This window comes from Acomys minous, assembly GCF_964271855.1.
Source record: "Acomys minous genome assembly, chromosome: 9".
Taxonomy (NCBI): Eukaryota; Metazoa; Chordata; class Mammalia; order Rodentia; family Muridae; genus Acomys; species Acomys minous.
Window position 1 is genome coordinate 56,304,513 of NC_140490.1, and position 22,483 is coordinate 56,326,995.

At 45.6% G+C, this 22,483-nt stretch overlaps 1 protein-coding gene across 20 annotated transcripts in view; it reads right to left on the minus strand.

The window, feature by feature from the left end:
* Nucleotides 1-22,483, minus strand: part of RREB1 (ras responsive element binding protein 1) — a 175,780-nt gene that overhangs the window by 76,516 nt on the left and 76,781 nt on the right. For 5 of the 20 annotated variants that reach the window (XM_084794886.1, XM_084794882.1, XM_084794870.1 and 2 more), the window contains exons 2-3: nucleotides 18,818-18,908; nucleotides 13,116-13,192 (exon numbers count right to left, since the gene is read on the minus strand). The exons of 9 other annotated variants lie outside the window; for them this stretch is intronic. The gene's annotated coding sequence lies outside the window, so the exon portion shown is untranslated. Of the gene's footprint in view, nucleotides 1-13,115; nucleotides 13,193-18,739; nucleotides 18,909-22,483 lie in introns of all 20 variants that reach the window. 6 more of the 20 variants (XM_084794872.1, XM_084794887.1, XM_084794889.1 and 3 more) reach the window with 3 other exon arrangements.

Here is a 22,483-nt window from a genome sequence, read left to right on the forward strand (position 1 = left end):
AAGAAAATCCCTCTACATGTGACTAATAATTGTGGTAGTGACATCTCTGCAGCCTCTAGCATTTGGGACAGAGATAAGCAAGCAATTCCACAGTTCCACCTATCTTATGTGGAAATTGCAAAAATAATGTATTTCTGGTCCTAACCCAAATTCATAGTCAAAAATCACACCAGGCAAAGGAACTTAAAAGAGGGACTTAGTGTCATTCCCTGGCTTCAACTACCCTACAGGTCAGTGGATGGGGAGGGCGTGAAGGCAGGAGGTGCTTTAAGCCTGTCCTTAGTGCTTTTTGAGGGTGTCCAATCCAAGCCACAGAACTGTGTGCCTTCTCTACAGGGGGTAAGCTGCCTACTGAAGATGCGCTGCAGTGTCTCTGTATTCTGGATGGGAAGAGAACCCGAGCCCACTGAGGCTCCAGATATCAGAAGCACCAGGAGGTGAAAGAGCCCAAAGTGGAGCATGAGCCAAACGCTTCAGAGCTGCGGGGCTTACCAGAGGCGAGAGGCAGAGAGCATGAGGGTGGTAGGACAAAGGCAAGCCCAACCTGAAGAAAGGACCCAGGGTTTGGCCAAACGCTTGCAACAAAAGCACAATGTGAGAAAGCATGAGTTCCCAAATACTACCATTTTCACCCTTCTCTAGTGAAATGCAGAGCCCACCGTTGGCTGATTTATACTCATTCATTCATTCTTCAAATTGCTTTTGCTTTAAGGTTGAAAAGCTCTCCTTAAAACGAGATAAGGACATTAAATGACTGAGATTGTTCTCATAGCCTGACTTGGCAAAAGAAACAAGCTGCCCTGCCCCCATCTAACGACAAACCTTTTGCTTTGTTTCTGATCCATGAAAAAAGTTCCTCTGGGAGTCCTCAGAGGACACAGCACATTGTGAAAAAAGAGGGAGAGTGGAGTAGGGGAAATGGCAAAGATGAGGCTGGCAGAATGACTCTGAGGTCAAGGTTCCATGTGGGAAGGGATGAACTTCAGCCTGCCGCTGTGGACACCTCCTGACGGGCCCCCTCCCTCTCCCTCCCCCCACCCCGCCCCATGAACTAAGCATATCCATATTTTAAAAATCTTTTGGCAGCAGTTTTTAAAAATGGATGACTGAGGCACATAGCCCAGCTGGGAGGCTGGGAGTTTAAAGGACGGACATATGGAGCATCACAGAGGGAGAGCCCAGAGGAGGCGCTGTGGCCAGGGCACTGTTCAGAATGACCCCGGACTGCCTGAAGCAGGTGACACAGTGATGACAGAGCAGTTAACAGACGGAGGAAATTCCTCATGGACAAAGGAGTGTGGGCCTACAGTGGAATGAGACTTTAATTATGGGACAGCAGAATTAAGAAAGTCCCTGGTCCCCAGGCTTGGTAGGAGGCTCCTTAGCTGCTAAGTCACCTCTCTAACTTCTCAAAGTTTCATGTGAGTCTACTTTACATGGCTAGTCATGACCAGAGTTTGAAAGCGTGGGGAGGGTGGGTCTACAGTGCTTTTTCTCTAGTAATCTTAGGTTACTAGATTCTAGTCCTTTGTTTTTAAGCCCCGAGGCAGTAACAAAAATAGTCCATGGCCTTCCCTGTAGGAATGGGAAGGGAGGTAGTTCCCAGAAGTTAACTTTGCTTAGTATTTATGAGTTTCGGTATATAGAGGACAGGGACATCAGTGTATAGAGGGACACAGGACAGGGACATCTATTTCTTAAGAGGCGAATGAGTCATTCCCACCCTACTCATCTGCTCAGATCCTGCTCAAACCGGATCCCGCCACAAACAAACAAAAAAAGTAGGTGAAAACACTGGGAAAATATTTATAAATCTAGGTCACTTTTAAGTGCATCTTGGAAGCAGGGTATAGCCTAGTGATAAGGAGTGCTTGCCAAGCATGCCTGAGGCCCTGCGCTTAAGCATCAGGTCTGAAAAACCAAATCAGCCATAAAAAGCAAGTTGGCACATTTAAGCATTGATGGAGCTAGTCTGGAGTGAGCCTAACACCCTGCTAATTGTGTAGCGCTTAAAATTACCGCGAGGGCAGACTGGCCTCAGTGGGTAAAGGTGCTTGCCTGAAGCGGAAGGCCTGACTGTGATTCCTAGGATGACATGGTGCAGGGAACCAGCTTTTAAAAAGTCATCCTGTCTCAGGGCTGGAGAGATAGTTAGCTGTTCAGAGCACTTGCTGTTCTTGCAGAGAACTCAGGTTCAGTGCCTAGCACCCACATGGTGCCTCACAGCCATTGCTAACTCCACTTCTAGGGGATCCAACATCCTCTTCTGGCCTCTGAGGATAACGGGTACACACGAGGTACAAATACAAGCAAAACACTCATAACAACTAAAACGAAAAATTCCTTAAAAAAAAAAAAAAAAAAGAGAAGTTATTCCATGTGCATGCACAAGGTGGTATGCCCAAACATAAACAAATAAATATACACAGTGGGGCATGTGCTGAGACAGCAGGAACCCAAGTTCAAGGCCAGCCTCGGATACGTGGTGAGTTCCACGTCATCTTGGGTTATGTTACATAGAAAGACCTTTTTGTTTTGTATTTTTCCCCTTGTGCTAGGGATGGATTCCAGTACCTGGATTCTATCTACTGAACTACACCCCTATCACCTAAGGCTTTTCCATCATTATTGCCACCAGTTTCAGGTGGGCACCTCAACAGTAAGTGTCAACAGCAAAAACTTCTAACCTTCCCCTTTCTTGTAAAGAGATAAAGCATAGAATTTAATTTACTACCACAGGAACATATGGCAGTAACTCAATACATACTAGTCAAGTCAGTTTCTAAAAATCCCCTGAAGCATGATAGAAGCATGGCCGTGGCTCATTTTCCTGGAAAGGCAGGAGAAATGGTGAGCCTCAGGCCTGTCACTGCCTCCGATTGGGTTCCTCCGTGTCCCGTTGATTCTGATAGTCCAGGTGGTTGTTAGAGGAACACACCCATCCTGTACAGTGTAGCCATCTCTGGAGGCTCTGCAAGTGAGCCTCCCGGGACCTTCAGGTCACAGACCGGAAGGTGGGCTTATGGGAGATGTTTGTTTTTATAGCGAACAAAAGGTCATGGAGGTCTTAGTGAGCCTTTTAAACTGAAGCCATGAATAAAAGCTGAGCTGCCCTAAAAGTTGTGTGTCTATCGGCACTGCAGTGCATCAGCAGCCTATACAGAAGACTATCTCAACTAAAGAAACAAGAATCATGAATGAGGAGGAAGGGGCAGCGTGACTACAAGCACACACCGGTGCTGAGCCAGCTTGGTCCTCGTCTTCTTGCACACACCCTTTGAAGATGAAAGAATTTTTCCCCCTTGCCTTCAGGCTGTCAAAGAGTTTTAAAAAGAAACCTGAGTTGGCTCAATGGTGCATGCCGCCTTTATCCCAACTTTTCAAGGCAGAGGCAGATGGATCTCTCCGAGTTTAAGGCCAGCCTGGTTTACAAGTTCCAGGCAGGGCTACACAATGAGACTCTGTTTCACAAAGCACCTCCCCCCCCCCAAAGTACCTTAATAATGACAAAAAGAGCTAGGTGTGATGGTGCATGCCTTTAATCCCAGCACTTGGGAGGCAGAGGCAGGTGGATCGCTGTGAGTTCAAGGACAGCCAAGGTTAACACAGAGAGACCCTGTCTAAAAAAAAAAAGAAAGAAAGAAAGAAAGAAAGAAAGAAAGAAAGAAAGAAAAAATGAAGGACAAAAAGGACTTGCATTCTCAGTTCTAAAGATGTGGGGAGAAAATACACATAAGGCCTCAAATATTATATATATATATATATTGAGATAAGGTCCCACTGTGTAGTCTTGGCTAACCTGGAGCTCAAGGTGATCGATCACCTGTCTCTGCCCCTTCAGTGCTAGAATTAAAGGAGGGTGCCACTATACTTAGCAAATATTTTTTATGGTAAAAATGCCACCCCACACATGCCCATACCCACATGCAAAAGCTCCACTACTAGATTAAGGGAGGAGTGACCACTCGGGAACTGACCACCTAGGGGGACAAGCAGAAGATAACAGAATTAAGTAGGTCCTCATGTCCATCAGAAGCAGACAGATGTGTGCAAGTGAAAAAGGAAAGGGGAAACCGATGGGGGAGCTGAGACTCAGAAAGCACCAGGTGCTGCTGGAGGCCAAAGGATGATTACGGGGGTGGGGGGTCGGGGGGGGGCAAATTATGGGGAACTGGGAAAGCTGGGCTTGGGGTAGTGAGGGGTATAGGCACAGCGTAGTCTGAGAAGGTGAAGTAAGAGATCAGAAAACTTGTCTGAACATGGTGACTGTGGGTGGGAGGTGAGACAAGGAAGGGGAGGGAACAAGGGGGCTAGAGAAGGCAAACCAGAACAGCTTTCAAAGAAAGGCAGGCAGGCGTGCGGCCCAAGGCACTAGGGTGGTGACCAAGAAAGAGCTGAAAAGCCTGGTACGGGAAGGCATGCCTTTAACCCTAGCACTCAGGAGGCAAGGCAGGAAGATCTCTGTGAGTTCAAGGCCAGCCTGGTCTACAAAGTGAGACCAGTACAGCCAATGCTAACACAGAGAGACCCTGTCTCAAAAAACCAAAACCAAACAAACAAAAAGAAAGAAAGAAAAGGCTGCAGCTGGGTTGACAAGAGTTGGGCTAAATTCTATTCAAGACTCTGGATGTGAAGCAATGCTAGGAGGCCTGCCCAGAAGGAGGTGGCAGCACAGAAGTGGTGAGGGAGGGAGCCTGAAATAGGGAACTGGGGAGACTCCCCTCACCCAAGCATAAAGGCCAGTGGACAGGGCGCTCTCATCTGAGACTCCTTTGCTGGAGTCTTAATCTTTAGCACCCTGTAGGAACTCAAATATTTGACTGATTGGTAATCTCCAGAAAACAGGCAGTTAGTCCTGAGAGTCGGAAGATGAGAATGGGGCAAGTGATGGTTTAATGAGCAAAGGAACTCTGGGGTGGGGGGTGGGGGTGGGGTAGGGAGAGACAGCCCAGTGGCTGCCATAGATAAACAGACCCCTGCCTCTGCCCCCCCCCACCCCCTACCACCAGCTCAGTAGCCAGGGAGGATGAAGCTGAACAGAGGGGGGGGCCCTTGGTCTATCTTAAGTCTTTACAGGTGGTGTTCCAGGTGCTCGCCTTTGGGCCTGGGCCTGGTGTAAGGCTCATGTCTACAGCCCCAGTACTTCTCAACGGGGACTGTAGAAGCAACAGGATGGAGCAAGTTCGAGGTCATCCTCAGCCACATAGGAAATAAGTCTAGCGTGGGCTACATACATGAGTCTACCTCAAAACACGCATCCTCACACAGTGTGCCTCAAACATATCTATAATCGGTAATCCTGGCAGTACTCAAGAGCCTGAGACAGGACACTACTTCTAGGCCACCCAAAGATACACTGTGAATTCCAGGCCAGCCAGAGTTACAAAATAAGACTGTCTCAAAGAACACCACACCAGTTCCAGCACACCCACCTCCCCCTAAATAGCAGGGGCTCCCCTCCTCCTACTCAGGGAGTCTATGACACCCTGTCCCACTCCTGATGGCCAGCAGAGGAAAAGAAAAATGTTTTATTTTAAACACTGCATTTTATACTCCAGTAGTTAGAGGCAAGCATGTTATTTTTCTTTTAGCTGGTACCCAGTCCAGTCAGGCAGCTATTCTCCTAACTATAAACTAGTGGGTTCCACATCCAAGTACTAAGGGCATCAGGTTTCCCAGAAAAGAAAAACACCTTCCAAATGCTCATCCCAAAATACTCCCACATTTAGTTACTGGGTTGAATTTTGTAGCTCTAACCGAGATACGGCTCAGTGTAGAATGCAGGCTAGAAAGTCACATAAGACAGGGTCTCATCATGTAGTCCTGGCTGAGCTGGAATTAAATTCATGGGCCATCACGCCCAACAAAAAGAAGCCCAAGGCCCACCAAGCAGAGCACTGTGCTCCAGACGGGTCTCACAGGTTCTGCCACGTCTCGACCACTCTTGTGAGCCAGTCAGTGCGAACTCAGAGGCTCTTTTTTCGGTTAGTTCTTTGTTTTGTTTACTGTTGACTCAAGATTGCCTTCTGTTACCTACACCATCGCTGGAGAAACTAAGCAAATCAAAACATTTAAAGCGATGATGGATGGGGCTTTAAAACAACGTACGTAAATAGTCTCCTCGTCCTCCTCCTCACCTCTGCTCTTTCGCATCTCTATCCAATTACTGGGTGAGCAATTGCTTCTCAAAAGAAAAATCCTAGATTTACATCTGAATGTCAAAACCTCAGCTATGCTCTAGCTTGCAGAAAACTACAAATTTCAGCAATCTGGGAATGAAATATCATGTTCAGACCATACAGAACCTAGTGGTTGTTCCCACACAACGTGAAACCTGAAAGAGGCGACCTGATCTCTATCCTCTGCCTAAAGTCAAAGCCAGCGCACCGTCCCCTGCAGCACTGCTAAGGAGCCATCTCAACTGCAGACTGCTGAGGACAAGAGACAAAGCCGGAGAGAAAACTCATGGGCTGGCAAAGAACACATAACAGCAACATGTACTTGATCATCACATTTTATCTTTTTAAAAAAGATGTGTTTATTTTTATAATATGCGTATGATATATGATACACACACACACACACACATACACACACACACACACACATAATATATGCCTGCATGTGTGCGTACTATGTACATGCCTGGTGCCTGAGGAGGCCAAAGGCTAGCCAGTGGGTATTGAGAACCAAACTCGGGTCCTCTAGAAGAGCAGCTAGTGCTCTTAAGTGCTAAACCATCTCTCCAATCCCTGTCACAAATTGTAAAAGCACGTACGGAAGTAAGCAGTTCTTAATGTCGCGTGGAAACATTTTCATCGGCTTAAAACGCTAAAGATTAGACTCTCTCCACATACACGCCTTCCAAGAGCCTTCTCAAGTAGGAGGTTGAGAACCCATTCTACCCCATCCCTTGGAAGAAAAAACACATTTTCACTACTAATACTGGAGACTCGGCAGAAACCTTTAAACTGGCTGATGGAATCTAGCTTCACACGGGCATCTCAAAGAAGGCAGAGAGATGAAAGGCCAGAGAAGAATCAAAAGGGAAGGTGATGAGACAGGGCCTCTCAGCTAAGCCCAGAGATTGCACATAGGCTAACTGAAGAAAATGCTCTTGTAATGTTGACTGAGCTACACCTCGCTCTGAGAAACCACTTCCCACCAACTCCTTAGTTCTACCCTTAACAGCCTTGTTCTGTTTACTGTTCGGTTTTAAATGGCTGAGCAACTGCAGCCTAGCCATGCGCCTCCATGATTGGCCAACACCGTCAAGGGCCCACCGCACAAGTAAACCACCAACGAATGAAGCTCGTGGTGAGGGGGCTCAACTTAAAATGTGAACTGTCACCGTCACACCACACTTCCTGCTATTTCTCAGATTGTATCCATTCAAGAAAAAGTAAAAAAAATTACGATATGGCCTGGTAAACTGTCACCCTAAAGATCTGCAAAGTACACACACTGTGGTTGTGGAGCGGATTCTGATGCCACTCTCTGTGCCTGGGTTCCATTCTTGCATTTGCTACTTGCATCCTGACCTTGTGACACCACCCTCTGAGCCTCAGTTTCCTCAGCTAAAAGAGGGAGGAGGCAGTAACAATAGCTACATCATATGGTTGCTGTGGGCGACAGATGCGTACTTTTGGTAGGAGCTTACAGATGGGGACACACAGTATAATCCCTCAACACTTGCTAATATCATAGTTGTGACCCCAAGTATGTTTCCCAGACACTAGTAAGTGTGAATCAGTACTGTAGGCTTAATTCCTCAATTGTGAGTCCAGCTGGTGCTAAAACTTAAGTCATTCTTAATCTTTACCAATAACTCAGTGTAACAGTTTTCCAGGGCCCCGTGGCAGTTTCTTCTGTTTATGGTGGTAACCATCAATCAAAGAGCCTAGGGCGCGCGCGCACACACACACACACACACACACACGCAAACACTCTACCCCAGAACCTGCCAGCCCTGCAGTTCCTGATGAAACCTGAGGACCTCAGGAATCTTCCTTACCAACAAGTTCCCAGGTGATGCTTATGTAGCTCATTCGGGGAACCACCCTTTTGAGAACCACTGTAAAGTGAATAGTTTGCTCATGTTTTAGGCTTTAGGCCTAAGTCTTCATTTATTTATGTTCAAAGGAAACCTTCAGGAGATGAAATGATCAAGGAGACAAAGCAGGTGGTTCCACTACCTTGACATTAAGGCAGGCCATGTTGCTAGGTAGGGCCAATGGGCTGTGAGCCTAAGTGATGCATTTCACTAGAGGCTGGAACTTTTGCTTCTTTATTTTGGTTTTTCAAGACAGGGTTTCCCTGTGTAGCCCTGGCTGTCCTGGACTCACTTTGTAGACCAGGCTGGCCTCGGACTCACAGCAATCCACCTGCCTCTGCCTCCCAGAGTGCAGGGATTACAGGCATGCACCACCACGCCCGAGGCTGGAGCTTCTAAAAAGCTGACTGTATGACCTGTTGGCTCGCTCTTCGTGCTGCCACCCGTAAGCATGTATAAGGGCAGCATGGCTTGAAGACCACTGCAGCCTGGATCCCTGAATCATCAGCATGGGAGGGAGCTAGATTGAGTTATAACTGAGGACTGTGTATCAGTAAGTAAAGTTAAATGTTTTAGATTTCAAGGCTTATGTGATACCTCATTCAGTGAAGCTTGAACTAACCAATGTCTATCTGTGCCAGGCTTGGTGGCACATATGCCTTTGGTCCTTAGCGCTCAGAAGGCAGAGACAGGTGATTCTCAGTGAGCTCCATCCTGGCATGGTTTACATAGTGAGTTGCAGGGCTACAACCATGAGATCCTGCCTGTCTCAGTCAACCAAACCAGACAACCAAACAAAACCCCACAAACACCCAATGCCCACCATTCTTCGTGACAAGAATACCCAAGTTAAATCCAACCTATGAAACTCATGTATAAAGGTGAGTGGCCTATTCCTAAAAAAAATCAACCAGGATGTCTACCCTATCCTAACTTTCATCTGCAAGTGTTTTTACATCTTCCCTTTTGAGGTCTGCTTCTAGTCACTTCTAAGAACCCTTCACTGCAGTGTGCTCATAAAACAACTGTTGGTAAGAAAGCTAAATATGCTAACAAGTATTTCCAAGATGAAAAAGTAAACACACAAAATAAATAAATAAATAAACAAACAAACAAATAAATAAAAGAAAAGAAAGTAAACACAGCGGAGGATTTGGAGCAAGAGCTCGGTGATGCAGAGTATACAGAGGCCTTCTCTACCTATGGTTTATAATCTTAATCCCAATCCCAATCTGAAAGTTTCTAAAGGAAAACTGGGATCTGCTGTATGTGTTGAGAGATTGTACAAACTGTATTAGAGATTATAGACAATCTAGAGATTATGGAATCTCAGCATCCTTGGCAGGGGATCTTGGAAGCTACTGCCTGCAGGGAAGGGTGGCTGTACTGATCTCTCCTTACTGGAACCCTTGACTTTCATTCTGCTTCTTCAGGACAGACCAAGAGCGCAAAGGTACCATTTGATTTGGTTGCGTGGGGACTGATAACTTATTTTGCCCAAATAGCAATAATGGGGGGGGGGCATAGAACTCTTTATTTCTGAGGGGTAAGGAGGACAAGGTCTCACTACGCTGTCCAGACTGGCCTCAAAATCTCAATCTTGCTTGTCTCAGTCTCCCCAAAGGCTGGGATTAGAGGCATGAACCACAAGGCCATATTTAAACAAGAAAATGAAATGCACAAAATTGAAAAAGTTGCAAAGAAATAAAAAGAAAACATATTTAACAGAATCACACATGGCCTTTAAGTCTACTGAGCTGTGAACAGCACTTCCCTGGAGGGCCAGCGTCGCAGGCCCTAGTCTACCAGTCATGTCAAACGAGGCAAAGTCTTCTACTAGACAGACACATCACTCTACATGGAACAAAAACACCCCACCCCCACCCTTTGCTGCTAGGTGGTAGTGGCCTTTAGTCCTAGGACTCAGGAGGCAGAGGCAGGTAGATCTGACTTTGAGACCAGTCTGATCTACAGACTAAGTTTCAAGACAGCCAAGGCTACACCGAGAAACCTTGTCTCAAAAAAAAAATAAAAATAAAAATAAAAAACCAAACCAAACTAATCCCCCCAAAACCCAACACCACCAAAAACATCCAAAACATTTTTACTAAGGAGTTTAGGCTCCCTGTTCCCTTCCTAGCACTTGCGAACTAGACATCTGAGATGAAGGAAACCTGCTGTATCAAGGCCCCCTTGAGCACATTCTCTGGGTGTGTAACATTCCATCTTCTATGTAATTCCCCCTTTTAAAAAGGTCAACATTCATGTAATACATTCAGTCATGCATTATAACTCAGCTGTAAAATCAGAATTAAAAATAATTTAAATGCTAAACATTACATTTCTCTAATTTTTAATCAGCTCTTCAGCTACTGTAAATAGACTGCTTTTCATGAGTCTTTTTTACTTTTTGTTACATGTCCTTTGTAAGCCATGAAAAAAAAAAACTACTTAAAAATAATGAAAATCACTGGGTGATGGTGGTGCATGCCTTTAATCCCAGTACTTGGGAGGCAGAGGCAGACAGATCTGAGTTCAAGGCCATCTTAGTGCACAGAGTAAGTTCCAGGACAGCCAGGACTACACAGAGAAATCCTGTCTCACCTCCCCTTCTCTCCTCTCACCTCCCCAAATCTAGGTTGGGTGCAGTGGTACATCCTTGCAGTCTTAGCTACTCAGAAGGCTGAAGCAAGAACTGTTTGAGCCACTGCATCTGGATGACACAGCAAGATGCCCTCTCCAGATGCCCACCCCCATCCACCCATCCATGCTGGAAAGCAAACCTGGTCTCTCACACTTATTAGGCTATATTCCCAGCCCTGAAAATCTAGCTTTTTAACTATGCTTGTGTTACAAAGATCAATAAATTTTCACTTGAACCCTGAAGCAGGACCCTTTCTTCAATTTTCAGAAGGAAGTAACATGGAATACCCTCAGATTACTAAAAAAAAAAAAAAAAAAAAGTAACAGGAATTGTGTACACTTAGAAAAGAGTCTTATTAACTGAAGGAAACTCAGCATCGTGTCTTGCTAGTGACTTTCCCACAAGGTTCCTAAATGATTTATCATTCAGCCAAGTGACTTCATAACACTCATACTGTCTCATCAAACCAGAGTCCTTACATGCTTCTCTGTGTGAAAGAAGGAGATATGGGGATCCAACATCGAGAAAACAAAGCCATATAAAGCAATACTACGTGGTCTTGTGGTCTAACTTGATCACTTTACTTCTACAAATGCCCATCCCGAGCGAATCTAGCTATAAGCAAATTCCCGAGAGTTTATAAATGATATCCTTTATATAACCCAAATCCCCGTTTACTTATGCTCAGAGGTCTGCAGCTTCAGACTTGAATAAACTGCCCATATCTCTAAATTATTTGAGAGGGCTTATCAAGATGACCCCTGTGCCCCAGCCCCAACCTGGCTGGGCCAGCTTTTCTAGGTACAATAAGGGACTGGAAGTGACTGCCTTTACTGGTCTCCTTGTTGTTGCCTCCCCCTTAAACTCCAACTTACACCCAAATATTGCAGCCCATTCGTGTTATGACTTTGGGATATGCCAACCTCTGTATAAAATTAAGGCTGGGACCAAAGTCAGTTCTCAGCTAAATTCCCAAGTCAGAACATCCTTTCCACTCGGCAGTTTCTCTTCTAAGTGGAGGAGATGCAGAGGATGCCAGCACTTTCTGCTCCTGGGACTAGTTGCACAGATCATGTGACTGCTGAAATTCTCGGACAAAGGCCGGCATTGTCCACTTTTCCTTGAAATCTCCAAATCCAGGATAAGACTAGCAATCAAGTAACATTCTAATCCTCCAACAACCTTAAATCAATCGATCAAATTTTTTTCTCCTTGGGTCTCCTCTCCCTTTTGATAACTAGCTTGATGTATAAAAAGAACAACTTTAACTTTAAAGCTGATCGGTAGTGTCTAGGTTTCTTTTCTTCTTTTTCTTTTTTAAAATGGATTTTATAAGGGGAAAGAGCTTTTAAATAGTGGATATGGTAGACTGGGGGGGGGGGGGGGTCACTAATAGCCCAGCCATTTCTGTGGCATCTTCAGAGCTCTGGAGGGACATCAGAGTAGTGACTGGGGGCATGCATTTTCCTGCTCTCTACCTCTCAGCTCCAACGGAACGGAGCTCTCTATGCCTATGATTCAGAAAGGCTGCTCTCCAAGCAGCAGCCAGAGGCTATTCCATTCCATGCCTGGACACCTCCCGACCTGCCCCTCCTGTTCTACCACTCCACTCTAACAGTTGTCCCCGCGGCTCCACCTACCCAGCGGATAGGACAAGACATCATCACAAGCGGCTGCGGGTCACTTCTACAAACCATTCCGGCCTGCACCCCTCCTCTGTGACGTCCCCACGTCAGAGAGTCAGCTCTCAAACCTGCTACTCGCTTCTTGGGAAGTCCTGGCTTTTAATTACGTTTCCAGCTGCCCTGAGCATCGAACATACAGGCAACTAATTCCTACTTCTTACATGTAATCCAAGCGTGTTTCCCTTGCCTGACAGGGTCAAAAAGGACTAGACAGTAAGAGAATGCTTTCCACCTCAGTGTGGCCATCTGGAGTCAGAGCTTCCCTGGATACTAGCAAGACCCAATTTTAACTCTAATTAAATATTCAAGGGAACAACTTGGCCTATGAAAAACACTATGGGGCTTGTCTGAAGAGGAACAGAAAGTTTATACCATCCTTATGTCAGTGTTAGAAATATATATATATATATAATGCTAGCATATTACACAAACAAGGTTAGGGGTGTTACCACAAGGGTTTCTTAACATTTGTATGGTTTTTAAAAACCAGAAATCACCCCGATATACTATTTACCCCGCTAGCTCTCACTTTCTGGACCTGAGAATGCCAAGCAAGTGACCTCCACATAAGTGGTCCAGTACATGTGCTTCAACCATGTTCTAACCAATCAACTGCTGTCTCCATGGTGATAACAGGTCATCTGGAAGTACCCAGTATCTCTTTCTAAACATGATTTAACATTTAGAGATTACTAATAATACTTATCAATTATTTAGAAACAAATGCAGATACTTGAAAAGTTGGTTTTGTTGTTGTTGTTTTTAAAATTTGTTTGTTTGTCTTCAATTTGTTTTCAGTGTACCATGGGTCTGCAAAATACAAAGAAACCAGAAGAGGGCGTTAGATCTCCAGAGCTGGAGGAGCAGACAATTTGAGCAGCCATGTAGGTGCTGGGAATGGGTCTTCCACAGAGTGACCAGTACTCTTGACTGCTGAGCCATCTCTTCAGACATCTGTTTAGAATTGTTTATTTTTGAGTCAGGGTCTCTCTATGGACATCAGTCTGGCTTTGAACTCACAAAGCTCACCTGCCACTGACTCTGGACTACCCAACCACTTTTTTTTTTCTTAAATCTGATCTTATTGATGCTTTTGAAGACACTTTAATCAACCTGCACTGCTTGGAAAGACACAATTGTGTAAGCTAAAGGAATGGAGTTGTAAGAATATGGTAACTTTGTTTTACCATATTAAGAGCTTCTCAGTGAGGCTTGAGAGAAGCAACCAGACACAGGGTCTTATCAGCCTAGGGACAGGGGAAAGATAAGACAATTAACTGTCACAGAGTCAGATATAAATTCATTCTGACGAGGCTAATGAAAGAAAACAAAACAGAAAGCTCCCATCTTGTCCCTTTAATAGTATCCAAAGTCCCAGCTTGGCAAGCCATATTTTCCCTCAAGTTATTTACACAGGGAGCAGGAGTGTAAGTGGCAGCAGGGGGTGGGGGTGGGGGTGGGGGTGGGGGTGCAGTAACACCCCCCCCCCAAACTCTTATTTGAACCACAGAGGCCCTGATGTTCACTCCAAGCTGAAATACATTATTCAAGTATGGGCTAAGGAAACTGCCTTTCTTTCTCATTGTCACCTCAACTCAGCTGACCCAGCTGTGTCCAGTTTGAAGGCTGCCATCAGTTGCACAGTTGCACAGAAGCTGAACGTCTTAAAGCAACACGTGGTAAATAATCAGGACAGTTCAGGAAGGTTGGAAAAAGAAACAGAAGGAGAACTTCTCCGTGGCCACCAATAAACACTACATGTTGCAGGGTACGCCTCACCCTCACAACATGAAAGGAGGCTCTCAGAACAGTGGGAGATCCGGGCCCATAAAACAAAACGTATGTGACGTTAAAGACGCTAAGGAAAACAGACTTTTATTCTAAAACAGATGCACACAGTGAATTCTGTTTTTCCTCCCGTGACAGTAAAATGCTTTTAACTTTCGGAGTGCCAGGCAAACAAGAATCAGAAACATTGGAAGCGGTGTAAATATGGAAAGCAAGAGCCTCTTTTCTCCCCCTCCCCAAAGACAGCAAGCCACAACACACCAGAAATAGCCTCTGTGCGTCTGCTTTGGAGCGAGAAAGGAACCGTGTGTTAGGAGTGCTTCCCTTGTGATGTTATAGTGAGCTCAAGCATGACTATATATGGTATGTTTATGGGATGAATGGATGCAAACACCATGTAGAACTTATATCAGGACACGGACTGGCCTGCAATGAAGCCAGTTCTCCTGCATCCTAGGTCCCAAGTTACCCTAGCAGTTAAAGATGCTTCAGACAACAATGTCTCCGAACTTGGTGGCATTTGAGTGGCTCCTCGCTCTCTCTCTGACTCTCTGAATGCACACACTTCCTTCTTCATCCTGCCTCTACAGTCCCCCTCCCTGCCAAGCTGTACACCCCACAGTCCCACAGAGGCATAAATGCATACTCAAGAATGCCGCAGCTGAATAGGGCCTATGTTACATGACAGAGGGCACCATCAACTGCTTGGGAAACAGCTGGCCAGGCTGCCCGCCTGTTGCAGACAAGCTAGCTCCTCATCTGCACAAAGTATTTTATTCACATCAAGGGTAGTGTTCTAACTGGAGGGGAGGGGGAGCCAGACAGTGAACTGGGGGTGCAGGGGAGGGATGGGTGGGGGTGGGGGTGGGCGACAGCTCAAAGACGATTTAAAGTCCTGAAAGTGGTAAAGGGAGTAGGAGAGGGAAGAGGAGGAGGGAGGAAGAAGAGAAAGAAGGGGGAAGGCAGGCTTCATCACTGACTTTAACAGTCTTGCCCAACCTGTTCTGTGGTATGTTCTGTTAACTCCTTTCTGGCAAATGGATGCAAACAGCACAGCAACCCCTTTCTTCCTTCTTCCTCTCCTCACAGCCACGTGGGCAATTAAAGGCAGCCTTACAGAGAAAAATACCAAAGAGACGAGCTAACCCTGGTCCTCACTGGACTCCGACCCTTTATCCTGATCATATTGCTGAGACCTTCACCATCAACTACGGGAGCCTCTACCCCAGCGAAAATGGCTGAACAGCGTCCTCACCATCTCCCACCTTTCCTCCTTGGCCTCTGAATGAATAAATCAGGTTTAAGTTGCCCTACTCCACTTTTCTTGCATGCACACAAGGGGTTATTTTTCTTTACCTTTTCGGCTTGCCGTTAGGCACTTACAGGGTTAATGGGCAGCCTCCACACCAGAAACCTACCTCCTTAGCAACAGAAGCATCAACTAAGCCACACTGGCAGTTCTGACTTAGGAAAAGCAGTTTCTACCTGCTGGTAATTCCTCATGGTGTTTTAGCTGCCATTTCAAACGACACACATAATTAAACATACACAACCTATGGTAAAGGAAAAACAATTTGCAGCCTTATGCATCTTAAAGGCACAGATGAAAAGTTGAGGTCAGGGCTGAGAAAGCTGCTGTCCAGAATCTTTAAACATGAGCTTGCTTGCCCCACCTACCCTGCTGCTTGGGAGTCAGCTTTGCAAAAGATCAGTGAAGGGAAAAAGATCTTACAGCTGACTACCTTCTTCATACATGTGTTTGTATATGCCAATTTTTAACAAAAACACAAATATAACCCAGGGTCTCCATAATAGCTCAGAACAAAGGAGTCTGAAGGAGGCCAGCCTGGGCTACACAGCAAGACTGTCTGCAAACATTCAACACACACACACAAACACAAACACACACACTTATAAGATTTAACTATATGTCCAGGGGTGGTGGCACAGGCCTTTAATCCTAGAACTTGGACCAGCCTGGTCTACAAAGCAAGCTCCAGGCCAGCCAGGGCTACACAGTGAGACTCAGGCCTCAAAAAACAAAACAAAAATAACCAGATCAAAGATTCAACTACACAGTCTTTCTCTCCAGCAACTAGGACGTCAAGGACATCCTAGAGGATGTCTAAGAGCCCAGAGCAGTTGGGACAGTCTGTGTGAACACCCAAAGTGCAGCAGAAAGAGATGCTACTACTCTCTAGCTAAGATACCTTAAACCATAAAGGAGGGATAATTTCAATGCAAACACCTGCTGCAACCAACCAGGGGCAAAAATGTGCATGTGAGAAGAAAACAAGTGGAAACTCTCACAGGAGTACTATCGTCTGAAGACTCTTGTCTTAAAAGAAGATAGTTAATTCTAGAAATGCTTGAGAATACCATACTACAGTTTAACTGACAGTTTCTCCTAAATTATTTTCAAGTTAATATGCTTTATCGTGGTGTGGCTGACAAAGCTTATCAGGCTGGACATACACCTCAGTGGGAGCCACTGCCTAGCACAGCAAGGACTCTGGGTTGTGTCTAAAAACCAGGTGGGGGCAGATGCTGTATTTATTTACAATATATACACAATATATATAGATATACACATTGTAAAAAGGTCAAATTAAACTAAGTAACCTATCACCTCATATGCTTATTTTTTTAACTATGAAAATATTTAAGATATATCTTAAAGCCGGGCGGTGGTGGTGCACACCTTTACCCCAGGACTCAGGAGGCAGAGGCAGGCGGATTGTTGTAAGTTCGAGGCTGGCCTGGTCTACAAAGTTAATCCACACAGAGAAACCATGTCTCAAAAACAAAAACAAAAAACAAAAAACAAAAAATCAACTCCACCAAAAAAATCCAGCTTAAATTCTGAATTAAGACAGAATTTGATGAGGAGATGTATAAAGATTTAACTTTTTAACCTTGAACCAATTTAGAGTTCAATTTCAAAGTCACAACAAAGGTCTTTACATTATGAAGAAGCATATGTCAGCTGGGTGGTGGTGCGGGCCTTTGATCCTAGCACTCAGAAGGCTGAGGCAGGCAGATCTTTGAGTTCGAGGCCAGCCTGACCTACAGAGCAAGTTCCAGGACAGCCAGGGCTACACAAGGAAACCCTGTCTTGAAAAACAAAAATACAAAAGAAAACAAACAAATAAAAAAGCATGTGTGTGCAAAGTACACCACACACACAGACCTTTAATCAAGTAAAATATTTATTCAGGATTCTCAGACCAGCTTTGGCTAACTTATTTCTGAAAATTACACTTTTTAAAAATGAAAATTGGGTTAAAGAAATTCTAGTGTGGACAAAATGGGAGTACTCAGAGGAAAAACTTGGTCCATGCAAAAAATAAGAGAGGGGGAGAAAAAGCAAGGGTGGGGGAGGAATACATCTCTGCTGATGCTCGCTGGTCACAGGCAGAGTGGGCTGCAAGACCAGTTGTATCTAACAGTTGTGCTCAAAACAACAAATGGTGCATTCATGAACTGCAAAAGCAAAGGCTGCAGAGGGGCTGTAAAGTCTGCTCCACATGAGGAGCCTCTGACTTTACTGTTGTTCCCCAGTGAAAAAGGACTGAATTCAGTTAGCTCGAAGCACAGGCTGTCAACTTCAGCTGTGGCAAAAAAAAAAAAAAAAAAAAAAAAAGGCTCAGATAAAGAGCCCCTCACCCGCAGTACCATTTAACCCTCTTCTAACAGGACCTGGGCCTAATGATAATTGAGTCAACCCCTTCGCTGAAGATAATACTGTTGGGGGAGCGGGGGAGGGAGGTACATTAGAAACCAGCGTCTGCACCCTCTTCTTCCCTCCTTAAAGAAAACACTCAATACTCTAAGCCCCATAACATCAGACTAGGAGATTAAACGTCCATAGCCTGATTACCTGAAACACTTCTTCTGCATGACTTTAACAAAAGAAACATCTGGTACCTGCTTCTCAGCATCCCTGATAATTCTGTCAGAGCTCCGGTTCTTAAAAAATTAATTAGCGGCCTTTACACCTGCCAGTGCTGAGGGCCATGATGGTTCTAACACAGGTGCCACGCTACACTGTTCAATAGCAAACTCAGCTTTGCAGCAAGCAAATGGCAGCTAGGAGAATTCAGGGCTTACCAATCTTAACCCTTTCGTCAGTGTTTTTAAAAACAAAACAAAACAGGCCTTTAATCACAGCACTTGGGAGGCAGAGGCAGGTGGATCCCTGTGAGTTCAAGGCCAGCCTGGTCTACAAAGAGAGTCCAGGACAGCCAAGGCTACACAGAGAAAGCCTGTCTCGAAAAACAAAAGCAAAAAAATTTTAGTTGCTGGGATTGTGAGAATTACTTGGAGGGTAAAGGTGTCTGTTACAAGCCTGAGTTCGGTTCCCAGAATGCACCGAGAATTGCCTCTTAAAAAGCTCTCCTCTAACCCAACACACAAAAACACAAACACCCCCCAAATGTCGTGTGTGTGTGTGTGTGTGTGTGTGTGTGTGTGTGTGTGTGTGTGTTGGGTTCAGAGATGCTTGGATTAAAGATGTATGCTACCATGCCCACCTCACCAGAAGTTTTTGACACAAATGCTCCAAATTACCTGTTTCTAGTTTTGACCTAAGCTACCTCAATCAGAATCTTCTGGAGCTGTATTTTTGTAGCATGGAAAAGTCCTCACCCTGGTGGTGGATCCGTTTCGAGAAAGCTGGTCATCAAACAGTACAGTAAAAAGGAGGCAGATCCCAAAGTGTAGAAGGCCAGGCATCACACTGTAAGACAAAGAAATGAGCCAGGCCTCGCTGGTGCGCTGTATGGGACAGCCACTTCCCCGCGGCTGCATCAATGACCCCTGGCTTCAGCATTGTTCTGAGTTGCATGACTGTAGGACCTGCCAGGGAGCTTCAAAGCTGACCCCGTGGACTGTCCTAGCAGCGTAAGACAGAGCACGCCTAAACAGGCTGGCTCCGTGGCAAGCGACCTTTGGCCATCAGCAGTGGCAACAGTATCCTCACTAGCGATGTGCATGTGCATCGAGTACCGAACATCGAGAAGCAGCAGGCAGCTCAACAGGCCCCTGTTTTCTAACTGGTCCCGGGAAGAGAAACCTGAAACAGCACTCAGATGAGACACGGGTGCCTCCCCCCCCCTCCCCCCCCCCCCCCCCCCGCACTTTCAGCAGAGTGACGGCAACATGTGGGTTTCTTACGAAGGATGCAAAGCTGGGAGGGCCTGGCTTTGCGCTGTCACTATTCTGGGCCTCTGCCTCTAATTCTCCGAATGAGAGTCGATTTAGAGAGACCCCAGCTCGCCCTCTGACCAAGGGATTCGGAAAGGCCTACTGAGCTGTGTGTGTGCTCCCATGCTCAGCCACCTGGCTGCTGCCACTCTGCTGCTGTCCCCACATGGAAGTCCCTGACTTCCTGCTCCACGGGGGCCTCCTGCGGGTCCAGCTTTGCAGCTGGCTGGCCCAGCGCCACCCTCCAGGGAGCCACGGTCATCGAGGGAAACCCAAGATCCGAACAGGGACTAGTCCTGAGAGGGAAAAAATTACAGAATGCGAGCAGGCCAGCACAGGCCTCTGAAAACTTCCGAAACTGTAAAACGTGGTCACCAGCTCGAATGCCCACGAACTAGCCAGAAGGAGGAAGGCGTAAAGAGGAAGAGGATCTTGCTCAGAGCACCCACGTTTTCTAAGCTGCCTCTGAGAGAATTCTTTTTTAAGGCCTCGTGGCTCAATGGACTCGAGACCTCTGGTTTTTCCCACCAAGCTGCTGCTGCCGCCAGAGGCTGAGGCGGCAGAGTCTGAGGAGATCCTGAGGCTGTGAAGCCAGTCTTCGAGAAGGTCCCCTCAGGGATGCCCGCTCCCCGCCCCGCCCCCCGCCGGCGCCTCAGCCAATCGGCAGCTCCGCTGACCTGACTGACGGCTCTGCGGCCCGCTTGTGGGGGAGGGTGCACAGAACTCAAGCTGAGGCGAGGCGAGCGTCGTGCAGGTCCCTCGGAGCCCGGCCAAGCACGGCAAGTCCCTCAGCTGAGGTGGTCGCCCACAGGCCCCAGAGGGCCGGGCTCCGAGGCTGGGGCGCCTCAAACCGTGCTACCCGTCCCGGCTGACATAATGGCTGCCCGCCTCATCTCCCTCACGCCCTTCCCTAGGAAGGCGAACCCAACCCGGAGATGCCCCGCGAGTCATACGCCTAGGAGCTCTAGGGTCACCCACGGGGTGAGCTGACCACGTCCTGACAAGGACAGACCTGGGTCTGAGGACGCCCGTGCACGTTTAACGCTTACACCGAGGGCTTCCAGTTTCTTCGGTAACTTTAACCTCAAGGTTGCCGCCACAGTCGTCGGAGGGGACCCAGAACCGACTGACCGCTCTGCAAGCAGCGAAGCGAGTGGGCGACCTATCCGCTGTGGGCGCTTTAAAACGCAGGGGCAGGAAGAGGACACCTTCGTTATCCCGTGTTGAAATTTTACTCCTTTCGCTAAAAGCGAAAGAACCACGTTCTTATTTAAAAAAAAAAATGACAGCCAAAGTTCTGGAATACTCACAAGACATGTGAAACTTGCATGTTTATTCTATATTTGGCAATACTGAATTCTAGCCCTTCGGTTTTTACGAGTTAACCATACTAACTGCAAAAATACAAATGATGCGCAGCGGACAAACACGAATCATCCTTTAGAAAGGAATAAAGAAAATCCCTGTAACACTGAGGGGGTCTTCAAAATTACCACAATGAACGTTACGCCTCATTTCTTTGAGAAGGCCTTGAGAACCTTTTATCCTTGAAGGATGCTTTCTCACGAGTGGAAAAAAAAAAAGTCCTCAAGTCAGCTTGCCTTGCCACTTAATCTGTGTTAGTCTCCACACATAAAACGGTAGCCAGCAGGATAGCTTGCTCCCTAGTAGGCCTCAGACAGACTTGCTTTTCCCCTAAATTCTCAACCATTAAAAAAATAAAAAAAAAAAAAAATTCAACAGCCGCCTGACCTTGGACTCTCATTTTCATCTGTCTCTTGCAGTACACTCTCTTTACTAACCATTCAGCACACTGCAAAGCCCTGATAAAAGAAGTTAATGTTTAGTGAAACCTGCGCGTGAACTGTACTAAACCAGATAGGAGTGAAAAGGCAAAGTTCTGTTAACTGCATCCATGCACTGGAGGGAGGGGGTGGGGGTGGGAGGGGGTGAGGGGCACGAAGAATATTCTTCTCTGTTTGAACCTGAAAATTCTCAATGATAAAATAAAAATGTCCAAAAAATAGCGAATTATGTCAGTATATATCACCCATGAAAAGATGCTTCTGATACACTTTGTTGTCTCTGTCAATGATCTTACACAGTTGTCAGAAAAAAAGGGGGGGGGGGAATCTAACAAAACTCACAACAGAGACAAATTTATGTTTCATTATGCCCTCTCATTTTTTGAAGGGCCATATACTTTATCAATAACCAATTTTAATTATAGTGCCAAATATTGATCTGAACAGCTTTTGTTAATGTTATTATAACTGAAAGGGAAAAAGCCTAATATTTCTCAACATCATTTTATCATCTAAAATATCTTTCCCTTAGCTCTTTAATTTTCCAGTGTAAACAGTTCACTTCAGCCTGAGTAGATTTGATTCTAACATTCCTTACCATCACATTTACTACATATTCAATTAGTATCAGAACCTGCTGTTAATTGATATTGCATCTTCCACTTCTCAAACAACCTCAGTTAACATAAAATTCAGCCTACACACATCCAAAATACATGGACATCACAAATAGGATGCTCTCAGGTGTTTAAATCTAACTTTCTCTCTTCTCCATCCCCCCTTGCATAAAGAGCACCAATAGAATCAGTCACCTTGGAAACAAACATCACCCAGTGTTTGCAGAACAAACAATGGTACCTTTTCAGCCAGTACCAGGCAGGCAGGGCAAGGGGCAGCCAAGCAATTCTGGGCCTTACAGGAGTATTAACGTATTAAATTCATTCAATGCACCAAAAAGTAGTTCATTACTAAAACTGAAGTGCTCTCTAACATGTGAGCCTTTGGCTAGACACCATACACAAAGTGAGATTTAAAGTTAAAAACAGTACAAAGCAAAACAAAAATTAAACTTTTTCATTATTTTGAAATTGTTTTATATACCTATAAGAAATATAAAGCCCATTCTTCTTACAGATGATCACCCTCCAGAAAACAAGAAGTTGTTTTATTTTTTAAAAAGGCGAAAGTATGTTTCATCTAATTATTCCTACCAATGCATTACACTATTCTAATGTGCCACCATTGTAGTTTTTAAAATGAATATATCACATGGTGCTTTAAATGGCTTGTGCTCTTTCTGGCA